Source organism: Meriones unguiculatus, chromosome 17, assembly GCF_030254825.1.
Source record: "Meriones unguiculatus strain TT.TT164.6M chromosome 17, Bangor_MerUng_6.1, whole genome shotgun sequence".
NCBI lineage: Eukaryota > Metazoa > Chordata > Mammalia > Rodentia > Muridae > Meriones > Meriones unguiculatus.
In genome coordinates this window covers 73675250-73700700 of record NC_083364.1, presented here as the reverse complement: position 1 = coordinate 73700700, position 25451 = coordinate 73675250, and the positions used below count along the sequence as shown (strand labels likewise).

The 25451-nt window shown below is 37.8% G+C and overlaps 1 protein-coding gene across 1 annotated transcript in view; it reads right to left on the bottom strand.

The window, feature by feature from the left end:
• Robo1 (roundabout guidance receptor 1) overlaps nt 1–25134 on the bottom strand; it is a 1064494-nt gene extending 1039360 nt beyond the window's left edge. Inside the window, exon 1 of the mRNA XM_060370628.1 lies at nt 24799–25134. The gene's annotated coding sequence lies outside the window, so the exon portion shown is untranslated. The remainder of the gene's footprint in view (nt 1–24798) is intronic.
• Nucleotides 25135–25451: the final 317 nt, after the last annotated feature.

Genomic DNA, 25451 nt, shown 5'->3' with positions numbered 1-25451 from the left:
GAGGAAAATCATAATTTCAAGAACATACCCACATATATACTTCTCTTTAAATATCAGAGAACCCATTCTCACAGAAACATATTCTCTGAGCAAAAAGCCTGTTGCCCAGGATCTTACAGTGTTCCCCACAGCACTTCCACAGTGATCCCTGAACCTGAGATGTTTGTGTTGTATTGGCTGTAGACGTATCCATTGGGACTGGGATCAATAACTGCATTTTGATCAGTTGTAGTTTTCTGTAGAGGTCTTTGTTCATTGCAAAGTAAAGCTTCCATGATATGGGGTGATTCTTATCTCTGGGTATAGAAATAAATACATAGAATTTTATTATGGATTACGTTGGTTTAGTAAAGTTGCAGTTGTGTGTTCTGCAATGCTTACGTCTTCACAAGATCCAGGGAGCCAGCTATGTTTCCAGTACTAGGCTTGAATTCTCTCATTTTGAATGGGCTTTAAATCCAACAGGAGTGTCTAAATGGATTATTTTGTGGGGAACAATAGAGGGGGGTAGAGCAAGAAATGGGATTTGAAAGAATAGATGGAGAATAGGAAGGCTTTAATTATTGATAAATACAGAAAAAAAGGAGGAGGATAAAACAACAGTAAGGATATATGAAAAAGGCTACATAATAAATCTTATAACTACATAGCGAAAATGTCCTACAATACCTATAAATCTATATATAATAATACATAAAAACATTTAATAAAAGATTCTCATGGCCTGCTAATGCTTCCTAAAAGAACCATGGACTTTCTAGAAAAAATCCCAACTTTACACATAAGAAAGACTCTTTTGAGTTGTTAAACTTGTCAAAGATACTCTCCCAGCATTATAGGCTACAGCTACTGCTCTTGGTTGGCCTCCTCCACCAGAGGTAGAGAGTAAGTCTTTTATTTTTAATTTAATTTTAATTTTTTCTTTGCAATTTGTTCATTATATATTCCAATTGAATTCTGCTCTCTCCACTCTCCCCAGTCCTACTCTCTCTCTCTCTCTCCCCCCCCATGCCCTTCCCCTAGTCCACTGAAAGGCAGAGATCTCCACTATTGCCATCTTCCCATAGCCTGTTAAATCTCATCAGGACTGCTTGGATCCTCTTACTCAGTGGCCTTGCAAAGCTGCATGATCCAGAGTCAGTGATCAAAGAACAGTCAACTGAGCTCATGATAGATATAGCCCCTGCTCCCCTCACTCAGAAATCCATATGGAGACTGAGCTGCCAACTGACCACATCAAAGCAGGGAGTCTAGGTCCTCTTCATGCATGGCACTTGTGTGCTGTATCACTCTCTGCAGGACCCCTGGGCCCAGATCTTTTAGTTTTGTTAGTCTCCTTGTGGGGAGTCTTGTCTGCTCCATGTCCCTCTAATCACACCCATTTCTTCCTCCATAAGACTCCCTGCACTCTGCCCAAAGATTGGCCTTGAGTCTCAGCATCTGCTTCAATCCCCTGTTGGGTGAATCACTTCAGACACCCCTCTATTGTAGGCTCCCATACATTTTCCTCTCTTCCACTACTTCTGGTGACTGTTCTGTTTGCCATTCTGAATGAGATTTAAGCATCCTCCCTAAGGTCCTCCTTGTTGTTTAGCTTCTTTAGGTCTGTAGATGGCTATCCTATATTGCATGTCTAATATCCACTTGTAAGTGAATACATACCATGCATGTCTTTCTGTTTTCTGGGTTATTACACTCATGATGATCTCTTCTAATTCCAACCATTTTTCTGCAAATTTCATGATTTCCTTGTTTTTAATTGCTAAGTAGTATTCCATTGTGTAGATGTACCACAATTTCTGTATTTGTTCTTCTGTTAAGGGACATCTAGGTTGTTTCCAGATTCGGCTGTTACAAATAAAGCTGCTATGAACATAGTTGAGTAAATGTCCTTATTGAATGATGGGGCATCTTTTGGGTATATACCCAGGAATGGTATGGCTGCATCTTGAGGTAGCACTATTCCCAGTTTTCTGAGAAAGCTCTAGATTGATTTTCCAAAGTTGTTGTACAAGTTTGCACTTCCTTCAGTAGTAAAGGAGGGTACCCTCTTCTCCACATTCTCTCCAGCATGTGTTGTCACTTCAGTATTTGATCTCAGCCATTCTGATGGGTGTAAAATGGAATCTCGGAGATGTTTTGATTTGTATTTCCCTAATAACTAAAGATGTTGAGCATTTAAGTAAGTGTTTCTTTGCTATTCTATATTCCTCTGTGGAGAATTCTCTTCTTAGCTCTGTATCCCATTTTTTAAATTGTATTATTGGTTTTGTTGGTGTCTAATTTCTTGAGTTCTTTATATATTCTGGATATTAGGCCTCTATCAGATGTAGGGTTGTTGAAGATCTTTTTCCCAGTCTGTAGGCTGTTGTTTTGTTCTGTTGACAGTGCCCATTGCTTTACAGAAGGTTTTCAGTTTCACAAGGTCCCATTTATTTTTTCACTTTTTTTAATTTATTTATATTTTATAAATTACAGTTTATTCGCTTTGTAGCCCAGCTTAGCTGCCTCCCTCATTCCCTCCCAATCATACCCTCTCTCCCTTATTTCCTTCCATGTCCCTCCCCAGGTCCACTGAAAGGGGATGTTCTCCTCCCCTTCCATCTGACCCTAGCTTATCAAGTCTCATCAGGACTGGCTGCATCCTCTGTGGCCTGGTAAGGCTTCTCCCCCATTAGGGGGAGGAGGAGGTGAGTTCATGTCAGAGACATGAACTGTTACTGTTCCCATTACTAGGGAGCCCACTTAGAGACTGAGCTAACATGGTTCTAGGTTATCTCGATGTATAACATTTGCTCAACCTTGTTTGTAGCCACTTTATGTGTTATAGCCAGAATCTGGAAACAGTCCAGATATCCCTCAAAGAGGAATGGATATAGAAATTGTGGTATATTTACACAATGGAATACTACTCAGCAATTAAAAACAAAGAAATCATGAAATTTGCAGGCAAATAGTGGAAACTATAAAAGAACATCCTAAGTGAGGTATCCTAGAAGCAGAAAGACACACATGGTATATACTCACTTATAAGTACATAGTAGACATATAATATAAGATAAACATACTAAAATCTGTATACCTAGCTAAGCAAGGAGGAGGAACCTGGTAAGATGATTAATCCTTATGCAGGAAGGCAAAGGGGATAGGCATTGGAAGAGAGAGAAAACAGGCAACAGAACAGGAGTCCACCACAGAGGGCCCTTGAAAGACTTTACCTAGCAAGGTATTGAAGGAGATGCTGAGACTGATAGCCAAACTTTGGGCAGAGTGCAGGGAATCTTATGAAAGAAGAGGGAGAGAGGAAGACCTTGAGGGGACAGGAACTCCATAAGGAGAGCAGTAGAACCAAAAAATCTGGGCACAGGGGTCTTTTCTAAGACTGATACTACAACCATGGACCATGCACGGAAGTCCCATTTATTTTTTTTTAATTTATTTATTTTTTATATTAATGACAGATTATTTACTTTGTATCCCAGCCGTCGCCCCCTCCCTCATTCTCCCCCAATCCCACCCTCTCTCCCTCATCTTCTCCCTGCCCCTTTCCAAGTCCACAGCTAGAGGAGGACTTCCTTCACTTCCATCTGACCCTAGCTTATCAAGTCTCTTCAGGACTGGCTGCAATGTCCTCTTCTGTGGCCTAGCAAAGCTGCTCCACCCTCGGGAGGGGGGGAATGTCCAAGAGTTCCCGGTGAGTTCATGTCAGAAATAGTCCCTGTTCCCCTTATTAGAGAACCCGTTTAGAAACTGAGTTACCATTGGCTATATCCAAGCAGGGGTTCTAGATTATATCCATACATGGTCCTTGGTTGGAGAAACGGTCTCATGAAAGACCCCTGTGCCCTGAGATATTTGGTCCATGTGGTGCTGCTGTACTCCAGGTCTTATTAACAGATCTTAGTAGCCTGAGCAGTTGGTGCTCTGTTCAGGAAATTGTCTCCTGTGTCACTGAGTTTGAGGTTCTTCCCTACTTTTTCTTCCAACAGATTTAGTTTGCCTGGTTTTATGTTGAGATCTTTGATCCACTTAGATGTTAATTTTGTGCAGGGTGATAGATAAGGGTCTATTTGCATTTTTCTACATGTGGACTTTAATTAGACCAGTGCCATTTATTGAAGATGCTCTTTTTTCGATTGTATGGTTTTGGCATCTTTGTCAAAAATCAGGTGTCCATTGGTGTATGGCTTTTTTTTGGGGGGTGGGGGTCTTCTATTTGATTCCTTTGATCCACTGGTCTGTTTCTTTGTCAGTACTGTGCCGTTTTTATTACTATTGCTCTGTAGTCCTGCTTGAGATCAGGAATGGATATATCTCCGGATCTTTTAGTTTAGAAGAGTGTTTTAACTATTCTGGGTTTCTTACTATTCCATTTGAAATTGAGACATTTTCTTCCAAGGTCTATAAAGAATTGTGTTGGTAATTTGATGGGAATTGCATTGAATCTGTAGGTTGCTTTTGGTAAAATTATACATTATAATACATAATATATAACACATATTATTTTATATATTATATAATAATATAGAACATAATATTATTCTTATATTTAATTATGTGTAATTATTATATATGTTACTTTCATATTATAATTAATATGTTATATATAATAATAACATATAATGTAATCCTCTAAGAAGGATATTTTACATATTCTTCAGATATGGAACTTTCAATTATTTATAGCCACAGTGTGACCCAAAGTATATGTAATAGAAACTCAGAATGGTAAATATGACTAATAGTGGGATGGGATTAAAATCTGAGAAATGTGCAAAACAGATATTAGTGTCCATCAAGAAAAATGGTATGAATGTTTGAAGATGTTCAGTAAGAACACATATTTGAACAAAAAATAGGACATCAAGGATCAAGGAGATAGCTCAACAGCTAAGGAGGCTTGTTTATATTCCTGGAGAATTGAATTCTTTACACAGATTAAAAGTAAAAGTGAACTAGAAAGCTGACTCCACAAGATGTCCTCTGATCTACACATATACACACAAATACGCAAGCACCATGTTTTTAACTGAGGACAGAAATTATACTGTATTAAGCTCCACAATCATTTAACAATAACAAAATATAAAATAGTTAAATTATTGTGGATTTAAATCAACATATGAACATAAAATACTGATAAAATTGTTGGAAAATATGATTTTCATTTATATGGTTGTTTGGGTTTCTGATTGTTCATGAAACATATAGCCATTCACTAAATATTGCAGAATATTTAGGTTCAAGCATACTTTAATTTCTAAAATTAAGATATTTTATGAGTTCTTGTCAAACACACACAAATGCACAGTATGTTTTGTGCCTCTCTATGTATAACATATATAATGCATATATATGTATATTATATTTTATGTCATAAATATATATTATACATATATATGTATTCTATATTTATTACAAAAAGTAAATCTAAAGGAGTAAAATTTTCAATAGATTCCCATAATAATAATAATGAGCAATTAGCTAAATAACTGACCACTGATGAAGCACGCCCTTGCATAATATTGTTTAGAGTACTCAGGTTTGGAGATTTAGAACTAATAGCATGTACATTTCAGATGACATTAAATAACATAAGCATTTGAAGTCTTTTTAAAATAACTGAATTATGTCATAAGACATTTCAGTGCATTGAAGCAAATGGAAGACATTGATTGTCTTTGCAGTTTATCCTCACTCATTTTTACACACTGGTAACTACATTGCGTGCATATATCCTTTCTTTAAACATTGTATAGTTTACTGCACATTTCTCCCTTGAAATAGTGAGTTTCTACGCCTTTAATTCCAGAACTTAGGAGACAGAGACATGTAGATCTCTGTCGGTTCAAGGGCAGCCCTTTTCACAGCAAAGTCCAACCAGGGCTACACTGTGAGACTCCGTCTCAAAACAAAACAAAGCAAACAAACAAAAAAATAAGAAACAACAAAAAATAAATAAATAAAGGAAAAATAAATGGCACTGCACACTGCAGTTCCCTTTTTTTCTTAAATATTCTGCATTTTTAAGATGAAAAACAAAATACAAACACAGTAAATTATTTATATGCCTTAATAAACATAATATCATTAAAGCCAATCATCTGTAGTTTCAATACACTTAGTTCAACAATTCACCATGAAGTTATCTGTACAGAAGTAAATTGTCATAGGTTGCCAACATATCAGTGTGCTCTGAATGTGCTGAACAGTAGCTTGGGGATATATTCGCCATTCTAACAGAAAACATCACCTAGTAACACAGTGAACACAGTTCCAGGGATAATTTCATTCCTCATGCCCCAAAGGAAGAGTAAATGAAATATATCTGTGTCTTAGACAGTGCCAGATTTATAATTGTGAGGCTCATATGGGAACACTTTTCTTTTTTGTTGTAAATCTCAGTTTCTATTGTTCTTCTGGAATTTATTCCTCATTCTAAACCTCAGTACACAGGTAATTATATTTGATTATATTGAATCAGTCATTAGTTTTTTGTACTTAAATAGAAATTTCATATACTATTCATATATTATTCATATACAGTCTCACTGATTTTATTCTTAAATAGAAAAATTATTGTGCTATGTTTTTAGAACTATTAAAGGCAAAGACATCTCACATCAAATGAATCATAATCTTAGAGTGCAACAATCTAAATGTAGGGCAATCATATTAATTAGAAGAAATCTAAAGGATCAATTTTTAAATTCATCCTATTTAAGATATAAGAAATAAGGTCAGTAAAATTTAACAGGTAAAATTGCTTTTTATGGTTGAATATTTAGCTAAGTATTATGATGTAGGCAAACTATAAATTGAAAGTGTGGTTTAAAATGTATAATCAAGGTGAAATGGAAACTGAAAATACCTGAGGCCCAAACTAAGGTTTACTGAAATCTGTGTCTCCCCACACTCTCTTGGTCCCTACTCTACAGCCACACCTGATTACTGTCACTCTGATTCCCTTCTTCCCCCAGTTCACACGCAAAATTTACTCTATTTCCCCTTTCTAGGGAGATATACTCACTCCTCTCTTCACCTAACTTCTTGGAAACTGTGGATTATAGATTGGTTATCATTTGTTTAACAGCTAATATCTACTTATAAGTGAATACATATTTGCATAGCCAGGAACCAGAGACTTGATAGCCCAGAGATCAAGAACCAAACATGACTAACCAAAATAAATAAGTAATTTAGCAAACAAACACATAAATAAATAAATCAATGAAATGATTCCTAGTGATATTCTGCTGTACTCATAGACTTGTGTCTTGTCCTGTCATCATCAGAGAGGCTTCCTCTGACAGCAGATAGGAGCCTGCACAGAGACCCACAAGTAGTCATTATACAGCGAGAGAGAGAGAGTAAATTGAAGTTTTGTAGAAGAGGAGGAGGAAAGACTGTAGGAATAAGAGTGGATGGAGGACACTAGGAAAACATAGCCCTCTGAATCAAATGGCAGGGTCACATGGGCTCACAGAGACTGAAGCAGCAAGCACAGGCCTGTTTAGGTCTGTACCAGGTCTTCTGCATATGTGCTGTGGCTGTTAGGGTGGTGTATTTTGTGATGCCTTACAGTGGAAGTGCATGTGCCTCTGACTCTTTCGTCTGTTGAAACAGACATGTCTGGTTTATTTGAAGACTAAATATTGTCATGTGATATTTTGCTACAAGCTAGGCACATGATGTTTGGCTTGTGAGAGGGCATGTGATGTTTTGCTGTGATTCATCACGTGAAAGGGGGCATGATTTTGGCCAGGTGAGAACATCCCTGGGTGGATTTGAGGAGAGGACATATTTAGAGGCCCATTAAGACTGAGAAATCAATTTTTGGAGCGACATTGCTATCCTGATATTCAGGCTTGGACACTTGACTTGGTAGAGAGACACATTCCAGAGAGATTCTCCAGGCATTGGAACTGAGTCTTGTGTCCTTTGCTACCTTCATGTTGCTGCTTCGTATTGGCCTTTGGACTGGATTGCTGGTATCCTGATCAGTGAATCTGGTAATCCCCTAATGACCTGTGGACCCTAATCAGCAGGAAGTAGATGAAAGAGAACTGTAGTCCTTTTCCCTACTAATCTCCTACCTAAGGTTTTAGGGTAGTGGAAAGGGTGGGGGACGGGATTGGAAGAAAGGCAAAGGTGTTTAAGAAGCCTAAATGAAGTAGTTTTGGTGAAAAATCTAAGCCTACAGCTCTTGGTACTCTTTTTGTCCTATTGGATTGGCTTTTCCAGCCTCAATGTGAGGGCTTCTGTCATTTCTTATTGTTAGATAGTCTTCTCTTGAAGACCTGACCTTTCCTGAAAAGGAAATGAAGAGGGAGTGAATCTGGGGAAAAATGAGTTGAGGAGTAGCTGGGAGGAGTGTAGAGAGAGAAACCTGTGGTAGGGATGTATTGTATGAGAGAAGAATCTATTTTTAATAATAGTTATTATTGAATTAATAATATGTATTAATTATGAAATAACTATGAATTAATTATTTTTGGATTTAATAATTGTTATTATTGAATTAAGTAGATATATATTAGACTAAGGTGTATATAGGTACTATTGAACACAAATGTATAAATGAAGGAAAAATATTTTTCTTAGTAGATAAGGTAGAAAATTTTGAAGTTATTTCTTCAACTGGGGCAACTTGTAATTCTGTAAGTTTTGCTTTCACTTTCCTCATTGCAAACCTTCTCATATACCTGCTCCATGCCATCTTTCAAACTCATGCTATTTTCGTTAACTAGATGAGTTCAATGATTATGCTACAATTGTCTTTTAGTTTCTACAGCAATGCGGAGGAGAGGTTTTCTATTCTGATTATTCAGCTCTTAAAGGACTTTTTTTTCTTTTCTCAAAGGGTCACTACATACTTCCAGACCTTCAGACACCACTGTATTTCCTCCTTTATTTTCCCCAGAAGAAAGCTTCACAGCCTCACTGTTAGACTATAGTAGATGTAATATTGGCCACAGCGCTCAAAACATTCGATAATAAAGGAAACCAGCCATCCATTCAACAAAGATAAGAATTTAATTATCACCTGTGTGCCAGACAGTGTCCTATGCGCAGTGGTTACAAATAGAAATGATACATGCTTCCTATCTTCCAGTGAGTAGTCTTAGCTCTGGGGAAAGTCAATAATTTCCTACTTGGTTTAAGTCTTTTGGTTGTAAAAAACATGTTGAGAAAGCTTAACCAAACTACAGAAATACTTGATATGCACGTCTAACATTAAATGTATTAGCTTTTCAAGAAAACAATTGGAAACAATGGCTATCTGCTTACTCTACTCTGAGGGAAAACTATGAAATGACAGAGTAGTGTTAAGTTTTATATATATTCCACCACATAATCATTCAACACTATAAATCACTCTGTTAACAATGGGAAAACACTGATTTAGATAGCATTTTTTGGTGGTGTTAGCAGTCCATTAATAAGACAAGTACAGAATAAATATGGTGAGTCTTTTTTGAGAGAGAGACAGAAAAAAAAAGAAATAGTGTCAGGGCCTTGGAAGGATGTACATAGTGTTTCACTATCTAGAGACTTCAGCCAAGTCAGGAAATTATGTAAGGAGAAAAGCTGGATTCAGGAGTTAGAGTGACTCATACATTTTATTGAGAAGAGCAACAAAATTACAGCCTCAAAATTGTAATAAAGGGACAAGCCAGGATTAAACAAACTCATAAAACTTGCTTCCAGAGATTTTTAAAGGACACTTAGAGAATTAAAGAAACATGCCTGAGACACAATTTTGAAAACTTCACAGATTCACAAACACAGGGGCGTGAAGGTCTCTCACATATAGGACGTGGTTCTAGATGCTTAATGTACAGGATGTGAGGTAGGAGAGAGTGAGGAGGCTCAGATGAAACTGAGGGTTGATTGCTGCATGGGCTTTTAGCTGAGGTCAAGTATAAAACTGGTCATTGATACTAAAGGATAAAACCAAAATAAAGTGATCAGGAAATAGGATATTTTAAATGGATTGTCTTTTCAAATGCAGACTGATGATCACTTTTGTTCAAAATTTTTGTTGAATAAATATATTCAAACAGTACAAATAGACCAAATATCCAGACAGTACTTCTTCCACTGATCATTGAATAATTGTGAATTTACTTTATGACAGATGGTAGTCTAATGAAGACATGCATTAAATCCCAAAGTTTTTAGAAAATATATGCAGATAAAGCTTTTTAAGAATGAGTTTTCTTTGGATTATCCATTACAATGGACTGTTGTTTATAAGCCTATTTGGAAAACCGTATTTTTGCCACATATGGCTTGCTTATCGGGTTGGCTTGCACTTTGATTGTGCATTCTACTCATGGGACTCTTCTTAACCCTTAGGGTATAAATTGTCTGCTGCTCTGAGTAATGGTGGCTGTTGCATGAGACTGTAGTCTGCCTCACTTATTGGCTCCCTTCTCCCATGTCTCACCACCTCTGTATCCTCTGGCTGGCATGTAATTAGCTCTGTATTGTACAAAATATAATGGATCTCAAAGAGTTTTATTTTATATCATTTTCTGTGAAGGAAAGTTTCAGTAAAAGTTCAATTGCACCTACACTACAAGGGTGAACTAGAGGAATGTTGTAAAAATGTGAATCATTGAACTGTGGGGTGTAGGTAGAAAAAAAGGATTTGATTGCAGCATTTAAACCTCCAGAAACAAGTATAGAATTATAATATTTACATGCGATCCATGCTTGTCATGTCTTGCTCCCACCACCCCAGAGGTGAGCAAAGGAGCAGATGTGCCATAATCTGCAATTCCCCATTTTCGCATACATTTGTGTCAGTGCAGTAATCCCATTTGATCACAGTCATCTTTGATCTGCCAGCTTGCTTGGGCTGGTGGCTCATGCATTCCCTTATTGGCCACCCTGTATCAGACCCAACAGGAAGTTCTCCTGGGGTTTCAGGGCTACTTCTCTACATCTAAGTTTGCATTTGTTTTGTCCCATGAACATCTTTTAATTCCTAAACCTCCATCTGACATCCAGAAGCACAATCCTCCTGCATCGAGAGGCAAAATCTCTTGATTCATTTCATTCCTGCTATTGAATGGCTTTTTTAGCTCTGTCTATTTCAAAGAGATGATTGTATGTGATTCAATTTCCGTAAAAAACATTATTGACTTAATGCATTTATCCTAATATTAATAGGCAGAGCGATTATGGTGCTCTCTTTAAAATTAACATTTTAAAAGGCCTTGAAAGAATGTACTAAAATAGAAATTTTCCTCAAAGAAAGTGAGTATCTAGTAAGTTTTTTACAAAGTTGTTTTTTGTTCTAGAAATATATAATAGCATGAAACTCATTCTTGCTGACATTAATTTCACTAATATGGTTGTACAGCCATCATCAGATTTCTTTTCAGCATCCCAAACTGAGATAGTAGATAACAATCCTCTGGCATCCTCATCCATCTACTGTCATAATTTTTTTTAATTTTTTTTTACAGTTCATGAATTTTATTATTCTAAATATTTTATTAAATAGAATCATACAATATCTGTCTGATCTATTTCACTTAGTGTAATATATTCATGGTATAAAAATATCAGGATTTCTTCCATTTTAAGACTGAATAAAGTTCTCTGGCATGTAATATACCATATTTTATTTATATGAGGTCTGCAGCAGACATTGGGTTGATCCTGCCTTTGAACCATTATGAATAAAATACCAAGGGTATAGGTACATTTCTGTGGTTCTGGCTTCCCAAGACAGTGCAGCAGGAAGGTCCCAATTGTATGGACAGAATGGGCAACATAGAGAGGGCTTATTTCTGATAAGAAATACATGAAAGTTGGAGCACAGCTCTGCACCACAGTGTATGTTCCAGGCCCTGGCTTTGACAAAATAAAAATTACAAGTATTTGTGAGTCATGATTTAACGTTTTAAAGAAATGGCTCTTTTAAAGACTATTAATGTTAAATAAAATTTAGGTTTTTGGAAAAGAATGAGTGAATTTAGCTCTCTGTGTAACTGTACCTTTGATGAAATTGATTATCACTGGTGGAAGCTTATTAATTGCATGGCTTTGTAGTAAAAGACAATGTTGGTTATATGGTAATTTTGGTGAGGGTGAATGATTCATCAATAATAAACTTTCAGGGAAAACAAGTAGGCTACCTCAGATCCACACCTTTCCCTTCTCCCTTCTAAATACACCCCCCCCAATCTTATGCCCAGCTTTGTAGCAAATTATCTGTTGTGGACACTCTTCACAGTCTGTTCCCATTTCCAGAGGACTAATCAAATCCAGGTGGAATACCCTGCTTTCCTCTCTCCAGTGGATCCCCTTGGATGTCCCTCCCATCCCCAGCTCTACACAACACAACACATCTCAGCTGTGCTGAGTGTCAGTTCCAAATACCCAAAACAAATTTTACATAGACACAGTGGTCAGACCTAGCAGAATTTCCCCTATTTTTTTTTTTTTTTAGCGCTGAAACACAGCCAACATACCTTTTTTTAGAACTAGAGAGGGCAATAGAAACCAAGGAACAAAGCACCAAACAAAGATAAGCCTGGATATAAGTACGTAGAATTACAATCTTCCAAAACACAGATGCCCAGAAGCCAGCATAAATACAAAACTGATAACAGACAGGGCAATATTCTCCACTGGGGCATTGCAAATCTACCACAGAAGGTCCCAAGAACTGCAACGTAGCTGAAGCTCAAGACAAAGACTTTAACAAAGCATTTTTGAATAAGCAAGAACCTTAAAGAAAAAATAAACATAAAGAAATCTATGGAAAAAAAAACAGTGGAAGAAAGTAAATAAAATAGTTCCAGACCTGGAAGTCAAAACAGAATTTAAAAAAACAAAACTGATAAAACAACAACAACAAAAAATAAAAATAAAAAAACAAAATCCTAAGATAAATCAGGAAATGAAGACTTCAAGAACATAAAGAGAAATCTCAGAGGCAATTCTCACCAACACAATACAGAAATAAGAGAGAAAATCTCAGTTAGTGAACACACTATAGAAGAAATGAATACCGCAGAGAAAAAAATGTTAAATCTTAAAAAAATGCTTGTTCAAAATATGCAGGAAATCAAGGCCACTATGAAAATGGCAAATCTATAAGTTATAGGAACAGGGAAAGTAGAAGAAAACCAGGTTTAAAAAAAAAAAAAAAAAAAAAAAACAGAAAATACTTTCAACAAAATCATGTAAGAAAATTTCTTTGACCTATCAAGGTATAAGAAGCATACAGAATACTAAAAAGACTGGAAGAGAAAAGACATTCTCCTGAGCACACAATAATTAAAACACTAAATGTAAAGAACAAATAAATAGTGTTAAACATTGCAAGCGAAAAACAGTAACAACAAAAACTAAGTGACACATGAAATCAGACCTATTGGAATAATAGAACTTGACTTCTCATTGGAGACTTTAAAAACAGGGGAAGACCTGAAAAAAAAAAAAGTTCTATAAACCATAAGAGACTACAGATACCAACCCACAGTACCAGAAGAAGCAAAACTTTCAATTACAGTAGATGGAGAGGAAAACATTTCATGATCAACTAAGTTTAAGAAATATATCTCTACAAATCCAGTGCTACAGGAGGCAATACATGGAAAAATTCTAAACTAAAGAGGATAAACACACCTAAGAAAACAGAGAAGATAAACAATACCATATCATCAATACAAATTGAGGAAAACACACCACCACTACCACCTTCTCCTCTTCCTCCTCCATCTACACCAGCACAACAACAAAATAACAGGAATCACAAACCCTACTCACTGATAGCTATCCAAGTCATTAATGTCAATTTTCCAATAAAAGACAGAGACTAAAAGAAAGAATGCAAAAACAGAGTCCATTTTCTGCTACATCCAAGAAATACACCTTAACATAAAGAATAGACATTAGTCTCAGAAAAGATACCTGTGTCCAGATTTTTTGGTTCTGTTGCTATATTTGTGGCGCTCCTGCCCTCCCCCGCCCAGGTCTTACTATCTCACCCTTCTTTCATAAGATTCCCTGCACTCTGCCCAAAGTTTAGCTATAAGTCTCAGCATCTGCTTTGATACACTTCTGGGTAGAGGCTTTCAGAGATTGGGGAGCAGCCTTTCCAGGCCACAGAGGAAGACAATGCAGTCAGTCATGATCAGACCTGATAGGCTGGGGTCTGATGGAAGGGGAGGAGGACCTCCCCTATCTGTGGACTTGGAGAGGGACATGGAAGGAAATAAAGGAGAGAGGGTAAGATTGGAAGGGAATGAGGGAAGAGGCTACAGCTGGGATACAAAGTGAATAAACTGTAATTAATATAAAAAATAAATTAAAATAAAAGGAAAATAAAGAAAAAAAAAGAATAGACATTACCTCAGGATTAAAGGTTGGAAAAAGATATTACAAACACATGTACCTAAGGAGAAAACCAGTGTAGTCATTTCAATATCTGTCAAATTAGGCTTCAAACTAAAACTAATCAGAAGAGATAGGGAAGAACACAACATATTCATCAAAGGAAGTAACCCCCTCCCCAGGGGGCATTGCCATTTTTAACATTTCTGCACCAGAGTACCCAGGTTCATAAAAGAAACACTATTACATATTCAATCACATATTGACTCTCAAATACTGATAGTGACAGATGTTGCAATACCCCACTCTTGCCAACAGATAGGTCGTCCAGACAAAAACTAAACAGAGAAATGCTGGAGCTAACTGGTGATATAAAGAATATGGTCAAAACAGATATTTACAGAACATTTCAACCACACATATAGGAGTACAACTTTTTCTCAAGACCTCATGGAACTTTCTTCAAAACTGAAGACATACTCTGACACAAAACAAGTTCCAACAGATAAGGGAAAATTTAAATAACACCCTTTATCCTATATGACACCATGGATTAAAGTTGGATATTAATAGAAACAGAAACAACAGGAACCTTACAAACTCATGGAAACTGAAGAACTTACTACTGCATTAAAAAAAAAAAAAGGTCAAGAGTCAAGACAGAAATTAAAGACTTTCTAAGACTGAGTGAAAATGACTCAACATACCCAAAGTTTTGGGACACAATGAAGGTGGTTCTAACAGCCCAGTTGAAAGCACTGAGTGCCTACTGTTTAAAATAATTGGAGAGACTTAATACTAGCAACTTAACAGCATACCTGAAAACTCTAAACAAAACAAAACCAACAAAACAAAACAAAGTATACCCAAAAGCATGAGACAGAAATAAATACAACTCGCAATTAAAGTAGAATACATATAATCACTCAAAATAAGAAAAAAAATGATTCAAAGGATCAATGAAACAGAGGTAATTCTTTGATAAAATCAATAAGATTGATAAATTCAAAGCCAAATTAAATAAAAGGCAGAAAGATAGAATTAACAAAATTTTAGGGATAAAATGGGGACTACAGACACTGAGATAATCCAGAGAATCATAAGGAAAACTTAAAAAAACCTATAATCTACCAAATTAGAAACTCTAAGGACATGGATAATTCTTTTGATATATACCACTTACCAAAAATAAATCAAGATTCATTAAGTAACTTAAACAGACCTATAACTTCCAGTGAAATCCAAGTAGTAGTTAAAATCTGCCAAACATAACAAGTTCACAGACAAATGGTTTATCTCAGAATTCTACCAACGATGAACACCAATACTCCTCAAATTATTCCACAAAAATAGAAACTTAAGGAATACCATTGAATTTGTTTAAAGAGAAATAGATACACTGATACCCAAGCAACATAAAGACCCAACAAAGAAAGAGAACTAGAGAACTACGGACCAAGTTACCTTATTAAGTAGATGCAAAAATTCTCAATAAAATATTTGTAAGTCAATTCAAAAGACACATCAAAAAGATCATCCACAATAGTTGTCTGCATTCCAGAGATGCAGGAATGGCTAAACCTATATAATTCAACAAATATAATTCTCCAGATAGGCAAACATAAACACACATATACACACAAACACACACGCACATACACAGAAAACAATAATAGTAACAATACTGTAAATCCTAATGCCATTCTGCTATATTCATCTGGCAGTGCCAGCCATCAGCAGAAAAGCTTCCTCCTGCAGCAGCTGGTAAAAAAATACAGAGCCTCACAGCCAGACAGGAAGCAAAGAGAGAGAGACCTTGAAACAACCTGTCTTAAAGGAGACATCTCCACCAAATCGCTCCTTTCAGGGCTCAGGGAACCATGTGGACAATGTGGTGGAGTGTGATATTGAGACAGTATTGAAGACACGGAGGAAATAAGGCCCTCTAAATCAACAGGATTAATGTACATATGTATATATAAAATAATATAATATATTCATATATTTCACATATACTTGTTTGTTTTTTTATTCTACAAGTAACTTTTGTATATATTATGGCTTACAGTTTAGTGTTTTTATGGGACTCATGAATGACAGTTTAGGTGTATGTTCATATCTATTTCATGAGTATTTTCTAGGACTCCTTTTCTTCTTCTTCTTCTTCTTCTTCTTCTTCTTCTTCTTCTTCTTCTTCTTCTTCTTCTTCTTCTTCTTCTTCTTCTTCCTGTCTTATCCTGACACTTTAGATTTTGTTTTATCATATTATATTATCCTATTATATCCATCCCTTAGAAGCCCATTGTTTTTTTCTAATGAAAGACAGGGGAACAATATCCAGATGGAAGGAGTGGTGGATAGGAAATTGAAAGAGTAGAGAAGAGAAAATCATGAGGATATGTTACATGATGAAATAATATATTTCAATAAGAAGGAGAAAATAATGAACTTTCCTGTCCATCTTTATGTTTGTGGTGCTTGGCACCAGTGGCTATCTTCTTTGACTGGGCTGAGGTTATATTTTTCATGTTAAAGTTTGAAAGATACAAACTTATTCTCACTAGCACGATCATGAATACATTCTAAATGGTTGTCATCTGTTTATTAAACTCATTAACGTTTCATATAAACCTCTTCATTAATTCATTTTTTCCAAATTCTCCTGTCACTTTATTTATACTAATAAATATTCACATAACAGTCCACAATAAAAATACATTCTATATCTGCTGTAACTGCAGTATGGAGCACAGTAGCCACTATCCCCATATAGGTGACTATTTAAGTTGGAATTCTAATTAAAAACAAGAATTATGTATACATATCAATAATTAAAGAATGAGAGGTCATAGATTGGGAAGAGAACAGGGACCGGAGAAGATGGGGATTGGTGGAATTATGTAAATATATTTCTCCTATATGAAGTTCTCGAAGCATAAATAAATAAACGTCTAAAAGTAAAGGAGAGGTGTAGTGTTGTGAGTTTGGGTTTGAAATGTCACTAAAGCCATATTTTAAGTACTTCTTCAAAGCAGAAACATTCAGAGGTTGAGTGGAGGAGAACTGGTTCATGAGGCACTGATCTGTCTAATGCTGTGCCCCACTGAAGACTTCATAGTTGAGAGGACTATGAGAGCTAATGCAGTCTGAAGGAGAGAAGACCTAACTGGAGGAAACAGGGCACTCTGGGCATGATTTTGTAGGGTATATTTCCTCAGATCCCTATTTTTCTATTATTTTGTCCTCCAATCCTTGGCTAATTTGAGATGAATAGTGTTCTCTGTGATGCTTTCTACTCTCATGATATATGTCATATCCAGTCCCTGAAAGAGTAGACATAGTTATAAAATCTTGAGCCAAATACTTTTTTTCTGTTTCAGACTGAATTTTTTTGAAATTGTAAAACTTGTTTATTATGCATATCAATGCAAGAATGTAAATTTAGCCATCGTTTATATTCTATAAGAGCACTTTTAGATTTTGCATATTCTTTCTTACATATTTTTAACGTTTTTTTTACATTATTATTATTATTATTCAATTTATTCACTTTGAATTCCAGCTGTGGCTCCCTCCCTCATCTCCTCCTAATCTCACCCTCCCCCCATCTTCTCCCCTTATACCCCTCCCTTAAGCCACTAATAGAGGAAATCTCCTCCCCTTCTATCTGACCCTAGCCCATCAAGTCTCATCAGGACTGGCTGGATTTTCTGTCTTTTGGCCTGGCAAGGCTTCACCCCCGCCCCCCAGGGGGAGGTGAAAAGAGAGCCAGCCACTGAGTTCATGCCAAGAAAGTCCCTGCTCCCCTTACTAGAGACCCCACTTGGAGACTGAATCTATGGGCTACATCTGAGTAGGGGTTTTAGCTCCTCTCCAAGCACTGTCCTTGGTATCAGTTGAGGTATTGTTCTCTGCAGGGCACCCAGGGCCCAGTTTTTTTTTTTTTTATTAATTACACTTTATTCATTTTTTATTCCCCCATAAGCCCCTCCCTCCTCCCCTCCCGATCCCACCCTCCCTCCCCTTTCTGCATGCATGCCAGTTCCCAAGTCCACTGATAGGGGAGGTTCTCCTCTCCTTTCTGATCTTAGTCTACTTGGCCTCTGTTGGTCTCTTTTTGGAGCTCCTGTCTCCTCCAGGTCTTTCTACCTCTTCCTTCTTTCGTAAAATCCCATTCATTCTGCCCAAGGTTTGGCTATGAGTCTTAGCCTCTGCTTTGATACCTCTATCAGTAGAGTCTTTCAGAGGTCGACTGTGGTAGGCTCCTGTCCTGTTCTTTCAGACTGATTTTTTTAACACTTTGTCACAGCTATAAAAAGCTGAGGCTAAATGATTGGGGGGATCTGGGAGAGAGTGGGAAGGTAGGGGAAAGCTGGGAGGAATGGAAGGAGAAAAACGGCTGTGTTCTAGATGTTTGTATGAGAAAAGAATCTATTTTCAGTGGGGAAAAAAATGAGTATGTTCCACATAGCTAAGTCATTTCAATTCTAGACGCACCTATGAAAATATTAGACATTTGCATAATGAGATATGTAGTCACATTGTTTCATCAATTTTCATACTGGGAAATTCAAATGTCTATGAACAAGAATGGGAAGCAAAAATTATAGTACATGTGTTATGCTCAATACTATAGAGTAATGAAAATGTATGAAGTGAGTCTACCTAAGACAACTTGAGTAAATTACGAGAAAAATATTCTTATAATAATTAAAGCTTAATTAAATATTTTAATTGTTCTTTGCGTACATAGATATCATATCATAAGAAGCTTGTAGTGGAGTACAGAGATGTCTCTGTGGTTAAGAGGAGCCAAGTTGTGTTCCCAGAACTCAAGAAGGAAAACTCACAGTTGTCTCTATCTCCGGCAACAGAGGATCCCATGACTCTGACCTTGACAAGCACCTCCTTGATGTGCACATGACCACTCAGAGATATGTATATTTACATATAATTAAAAATAAATAACAATGCAAATGTTTAAAACTGCAAATGTTGTTAGAAAAATAATGTATCATGAGCTTCCTGTTAAAAGAGTGGACAGGAAACGATTTTATATTTACTCTCTTAATGCTTAATGAGGGTTATAAGTATAGACATGCTTTCCGTCTGCCTTGGTAAGCAAAGTGATATGCTTATAAAAATTCCATAAATGTAAAACTCCAAACACATGAACAGTAACACCTGGACTCAAATGCTCTTCATAGGGAGCCCCAGATTTTCCGCCATTCAAGCATGTGCCTTTCTGGTGAAACACTCGAGTCATTTAATGCCATAATCTATTTTTTTAACATAAAGATCTTCTGAGAAAAAAGCAATAATGTTAATGTGATTACAAAATGATCAAGGAAATGAGAACCATTGTAGAGAAATGCTCTGACATAATCAAAAGCAAGAAAAGTGAATATCCCAAATATTTAAGATGACAGAACAGATTAAGGCTGAAGATGAAGAGAACAATTCAAGGTTTATATCATGACATCTCAAGGAGTTTATATTTCATCATTTATGTAGCTTTTACAGACTCAGCAACAAGACTTCAAGTTCCAACAATGGAACGCAAGTGACATCATGTTGACCATGTAAGAGGTAGCAGGGAATGGGGTAGGCCTAGGAGAACAGAACCATCATGAAGCATGACAGAAGCATAATGATCCCCACCAAAGGACAAGGCAAAAGCAGATTTGTCTGGGTATAGGATGCATTATTTAGAGACTAGAAACTCAAGCAGAAAATAAAAATTGGCAAAAAGAATAATGGATGTTGCTTTAAGACCTTAAAGTTTAAGTGGGTTTTCTTTAAGTCAGATCCTATGAAATATTTGTGGTACTTTTCTGCATCCAGTGGTTAGTTTAGAATATAGTATAGGCGTATAATATATATATATATGTGTGTGTGTGTGTGTGTAGCCAAACACAGATTAGAAATACAAATTTTATTTTGTTATTGAACCTCCAGAAATGTATTATAACATCTGGGTTCATATGGACAAGAATAAACTCCAAATGCAGAACTATGATGAAAATATAAAAGAATTATTATAGCTGATCATAAATCTATGCAAAAAATAATTTCTTTAGAAAATCAGAGGTCACAACATGTGTGAGTTAGCACAATCAGAGAAATCTTATGATAGAAGACGAACATAAACTAATCCAGACAAATGTGCCCAGCTTGATAAACTAGTCAAGGCATCCTCTATATTACTGTATCCAGGGATGTAGTGATGTGGACAGTTTCTGACATGATCATTCATCTGGTAGGTTTCAACCTTTAGAATCACATGGGAGGGTAAATAGTATGGTGGAGTTTACCAGAAAAGTAAGTGACTACCTATGAGGTCTTGGCAATGCCATTCCTTAAAAAGGTTTGGTCTGATAAAGGAGGTCCTCCTCCCCGACTATCTGATCCTAGCTTATCTGGACCTAGGAGACGGACGTAGTGGGGAAGATGAAGGGAGGGTGGGACTGGGAGGAGATGAGGGATGGAGCTACAGCAGGGAGACAAAGTGAATAAATTATAAATAATAATAATAGTAATAGTAACAACTATATAGCAAAAAAAAAAAAAAAAAAACCCAGAAAGTTTGTTCTGGGAAAATGCAATAATGTTGTATAAGTTAAAGGCTATTTGGGGTATTTTGAATTGTTGATCATTAGAAGAAAGATAGGAAGAACTGTCAAACTCTTTAGTTTTTTGAGGGAAATTAAGTAGGTATAGTTCATTGAAATAGTAGTATTGCCTCTTGGACAGATAGAAGGGATCAATGATCTTAGCTGAGATGGGAGGATTATGAGTTAGAGAACAGCATGGGATATGCAGGAATTTGAAGACCAGCAGGGGCAACATTGTGAGTTCCTGTCTAAACAAACAGACAACCAGATAAACAAGACAATATTTATAATCATTCTTTGATGCCCACATGGAATTTTTTCCAGAAAGCCTCTGGATTCCAAGACTCATTAATTCTCAAGTTTATTAAATAGGGCCTTAATTTCTTATATAGTGAAGAGAATTAGTTGACTCCTAAGGCATTAATATAGGTAGATATTACATGTGTGAAGGGAACAACAATGACAATGCTCATTTTAACATTGAGTTTAGGAGATGAATGATTATATAACAAGGTTATAATTTAACCTACCAAATACTATCATGCTTTTCTTCTAAATTTATATGTAAAGTTACGTATTTTAGGGAAGAAAGTGAGAAAAGTCAGTTGAGGTTTCTAGGCAAAAGCTTCCTTTTTGTCAGGGAACTGGTGGACATTCATCTCAAATTACATTGCAAGTGGTGCAATGCACCTGCTCCTTTATCATGTTGCCAAGGCTCAGCGGTTTTTAGCCTTGCTTTTTTGTTTTTCTAGGTTTTGTTTTTCCCCTCTTGTCTATGCAGTTCCTTGAGTTGCTGAGCCCCCAAAGGAGAGTAACATATTACATCTTGCTTAAAAAAATAACCCTAATATATCAAGTATAGATAGGTGCCAAAGATGAGACTGCTGAGCAAAGTACACAGCAGTAGCCTCCAAATACTGCACACTGCACAGGAGTGCATAGCCCCCCTTTCACCTTTCATCAATGCTACTGCATATGTGAATTGATTTGGTTATGATGTGAAATAAAAGACAATTACACAGGAGGAAATGCTTGTCTTTGGGGAGACATTATGATATTTATTCTGTATTTTGTGCAGTGTGGGGTAAGAAAAAGTCATCCTTAAAGCTATGTGACTCCCTAGGCAGCTGCTCTATGGCCGACTCCCACCCCCCATGATTAGCACAGTGCTACATCACTGGAAGCAACTAAGCTTCAGTGGATATAGCCCCGGAGATGGTAATATGAGTTCAAGGACAGGGGAAGGGAATGGAAGCCAAAGGGAGGAAGTAGGGGAAAAATGCAGTAAACCTGTGATTAAAAGCTGTTTGCTACAGCAAGCCTCCACAAGGGATCTGCAGCTGTGTCACAGTGCTTTAGTTTTGCAAATTGAACAAGGATAAATTCAAAGATGCTTGGAGCAGGAAGATGTGTTGACAGATGCTAGGAGAAGTCCAAACTCATGGTAATGACATGAAGTGCACGCATTCATCCTCATGCACACCTCATCTTTAGTCTCTTACTCATCTTTGGGTACACAATAGATTCCTATTGAATAAGCTATTACCAACATAATATTGTGTGGTTTCATATCTCTCTCCTTCTCTCTTTCCTTGTAGGGCTAAAGGAGCCTCATAGGCTTGCTTCTGAAACAGGTCTTGGATGGCAAACCCAGTATCCCACAAAAGTGTCCTGGAGCATTGCAGTTGAAAATCCAGTTACTAGAGTTCTGGTCGGTCTCCAGATGGCTAGTGATTTCTCCAAACAGTGCCTCTAATATTAATCCTAATTCTAAAATAGTCTAAACAAAGAGGGCACAGAAACAACACAGAAATGAGGGTAAATTGCAGAGACAGTGCAATCCTCATCATGTTCAAAGGAATGTATTTCTATTAAGTGTTCCTTCTAAAAACGGTTTTATAGAATACTTCATTCAGGTTCCCCCTCCAGATTCTTAATGTTCAGCGAAAGGGGGTGAACAATGACCAAAATACTCTCTGGCACTCCTTACACACACACACACACACACACACACACACACACACACACCACTTTTCACACGCTATTGTAAGGCTCTCAGCTTCATAAAGATTCTTAAAAAAAAAAAAAAAAACAAAAAAAAACTAGATAGCTACACGGGGGGAGTCTACAAGGCCAGGCACTCCCTAGTGAGGGCGTGAAAGGGTGGGAGGTGCTGGGGTCAGGGTTAAATGACACTGCAGAACGAAGCCTCTTGCCTTGCCCTCTCCTTCCTTCATCTACAGGAGTCTCTAGTGAGCTTCCGCATCTGGAAGCCTGCTTCTTAGGTTTCTAGAGAGGGCAGAGACAGCGTTTCAAAGCCCCGCATCTAAAACCATCCACTTCAAAGAGCCCGGAAAGCCTGACCAATAGCCCGAACTGTTTCCCTTCTCCCCCTAAAATCTCATCTGTATTTCTCCCCCTGAAATCTCATCTGTATTTTCCTTTTTTCCTCTTGGGTCATTCCCCTTTTGATGTGCAGGTCTTCCAGGTTGCTTGGGTGCAATCAAGGAATCTCTGCATACCAGTAGATTTCTCGGATCCCCAGTACGAATAGAAAGAATAAGAGGCGAAAGACTTCCGCCTCTCCAGGCGCTTCTGCCCTGCAGCGGTGACCTGCTACAACAGTAATCAGAGACCTTTAAGCTCAGGTGTGAGATCCCAGTGCTTTATGTAGTGCCTGGCAGCTTCCAACGCCCCAGAGCTAAGCTGCCCGGGCTGCGGCAGCAGGATTTTCCCGGGCGCCTCCCCGCATCCCGCATTGACTGCTCCCAAACCTCTCCCTATTGTGTCCGCAGAGCTGCGGGACTGGCTAGAAGAATCAGAAAGAGGAGGCAAGAGCGTACTGGGAGAAGGAGCTGAAGAGCCCCCGAAAGGACACAGCGTTTTATCAATAATGCAGAGGCTCCCAAACCTCCCTGCAATATGTTTTGCGGCTAAACGCCACCAACTGGAGCGCTTCCTGGCACGTCCCGCGAGTGAGGTTTTTGTGTGTGAAAGATGGGGTGTATCCTGTTCATTCAACTATCAGCTTTCCTTATTCCTCCTCCTTTGCCGCTTTCAGATAAAGTCCCCTCTGGTTTGGTTTTACTTCCTCAGTCTCCGCCACGCCACATCACTACTAGCGCTTCCAAACAGAAAGGTGCAGGTTGGAATGAAAGGTCGCAATAAACTCTATTACCTACCTATCTCCAACAGAGCAGCATAGTCCCCCTAGCAATGCTTAATTTCAAAGTCCCCACTGTCACCTCCTTCTCGGGGAACGCCTTCAGAGTTTGGCAGCTCCTCAGAACATGCTTTTTGCATCTTTCCACATAATGCAAACCACTGCCCTCAGAGGCAGAGATCATTGGATCAGGCAGCAAACTTGCCTAGTCCGAACCCAGCAGGACACTGAAAATCGGAACTTCCCATGAGCCAGTTCTCCTGCGTCCCCAAGAAACCCAAATGCTGCACAGAACCTCCTCAAATAAAAATCACCCCGACCACACAACACAGGCAAAAATCCAGAAACTTCATTGTTAAGCAAGTACAGCTCACTCATAAGAGACACCTGGCCCAACTTGTGGGGCAACAAAACAGTCTCGCCTCTGCGGGGAAACTTGTTGAATCCCGCCAGAGCTCAAGGCTGCAGTTTCCCAGTCAGCCTGAAGGTTTTCGATTCCACCCTCCCCAAATCCCTGGTGCATCCCTCACAATTTCTGGGCAAACTGCGGAGTCCTTTCCGCACCCACGCTCCACTCCCTCGACCACCACCGTAAAACCAAGCGCTCTCTTTAAGGATTCCAAAGCCCGAGCTGTTTCTGCAGTCATTTGAAAGACTTACCTTTCCATAAGACTGTTTTCCGAAATCCAGCAGCTCCGAGATGCAGGCACAGCCCTCTAACTTTGCTATGCAGAAGAGAGCCTCTGGAGTTTAAACCTAGCAAAGGCCATCTGAGACTTTTCAGTATGAGTGATGAACAGGCAGAGTAGAGTCAGGTTTCTTCTCGGTCTCAGCACCCTGGAAAAAGATTCAATCCTTCTTCAGTAGAGAATTCTTTCATACCCGTTATCTGTATTACTATTAATGCACAGAGCACACGGCATTGCATACAAATAGGTCCAAGTGTGCGCTTCTATTGGTGGCTGCGGAGGCCCCTGGGTCCTAGCTCCAGCTCTAAACTACACAGCAACACTCGGCACGCAGCTTTGGAGACGCCAAGGGGAAAATGGATTTAATTGATTCGTTACCTCTGGTATTGTAATGCCTGCTGCGATGTTTAACCAAGGGGGGGAAAGTCTGAACGTTTAAACTCGGGTCATGTGATCTATCATTTCATATCTGCTTTTAATTGTCTGTGGAGCTGGCTTTGATAATACAAAGGATTTTCAAAGAACATTTCTGAAGGAAAAAAAAAAGAATCACACGGATATTTTGGCAAGAAAATCTCCCTTTTGCTTTCTATAGGGCAGGACTCATATCAATCCAGGTCATGT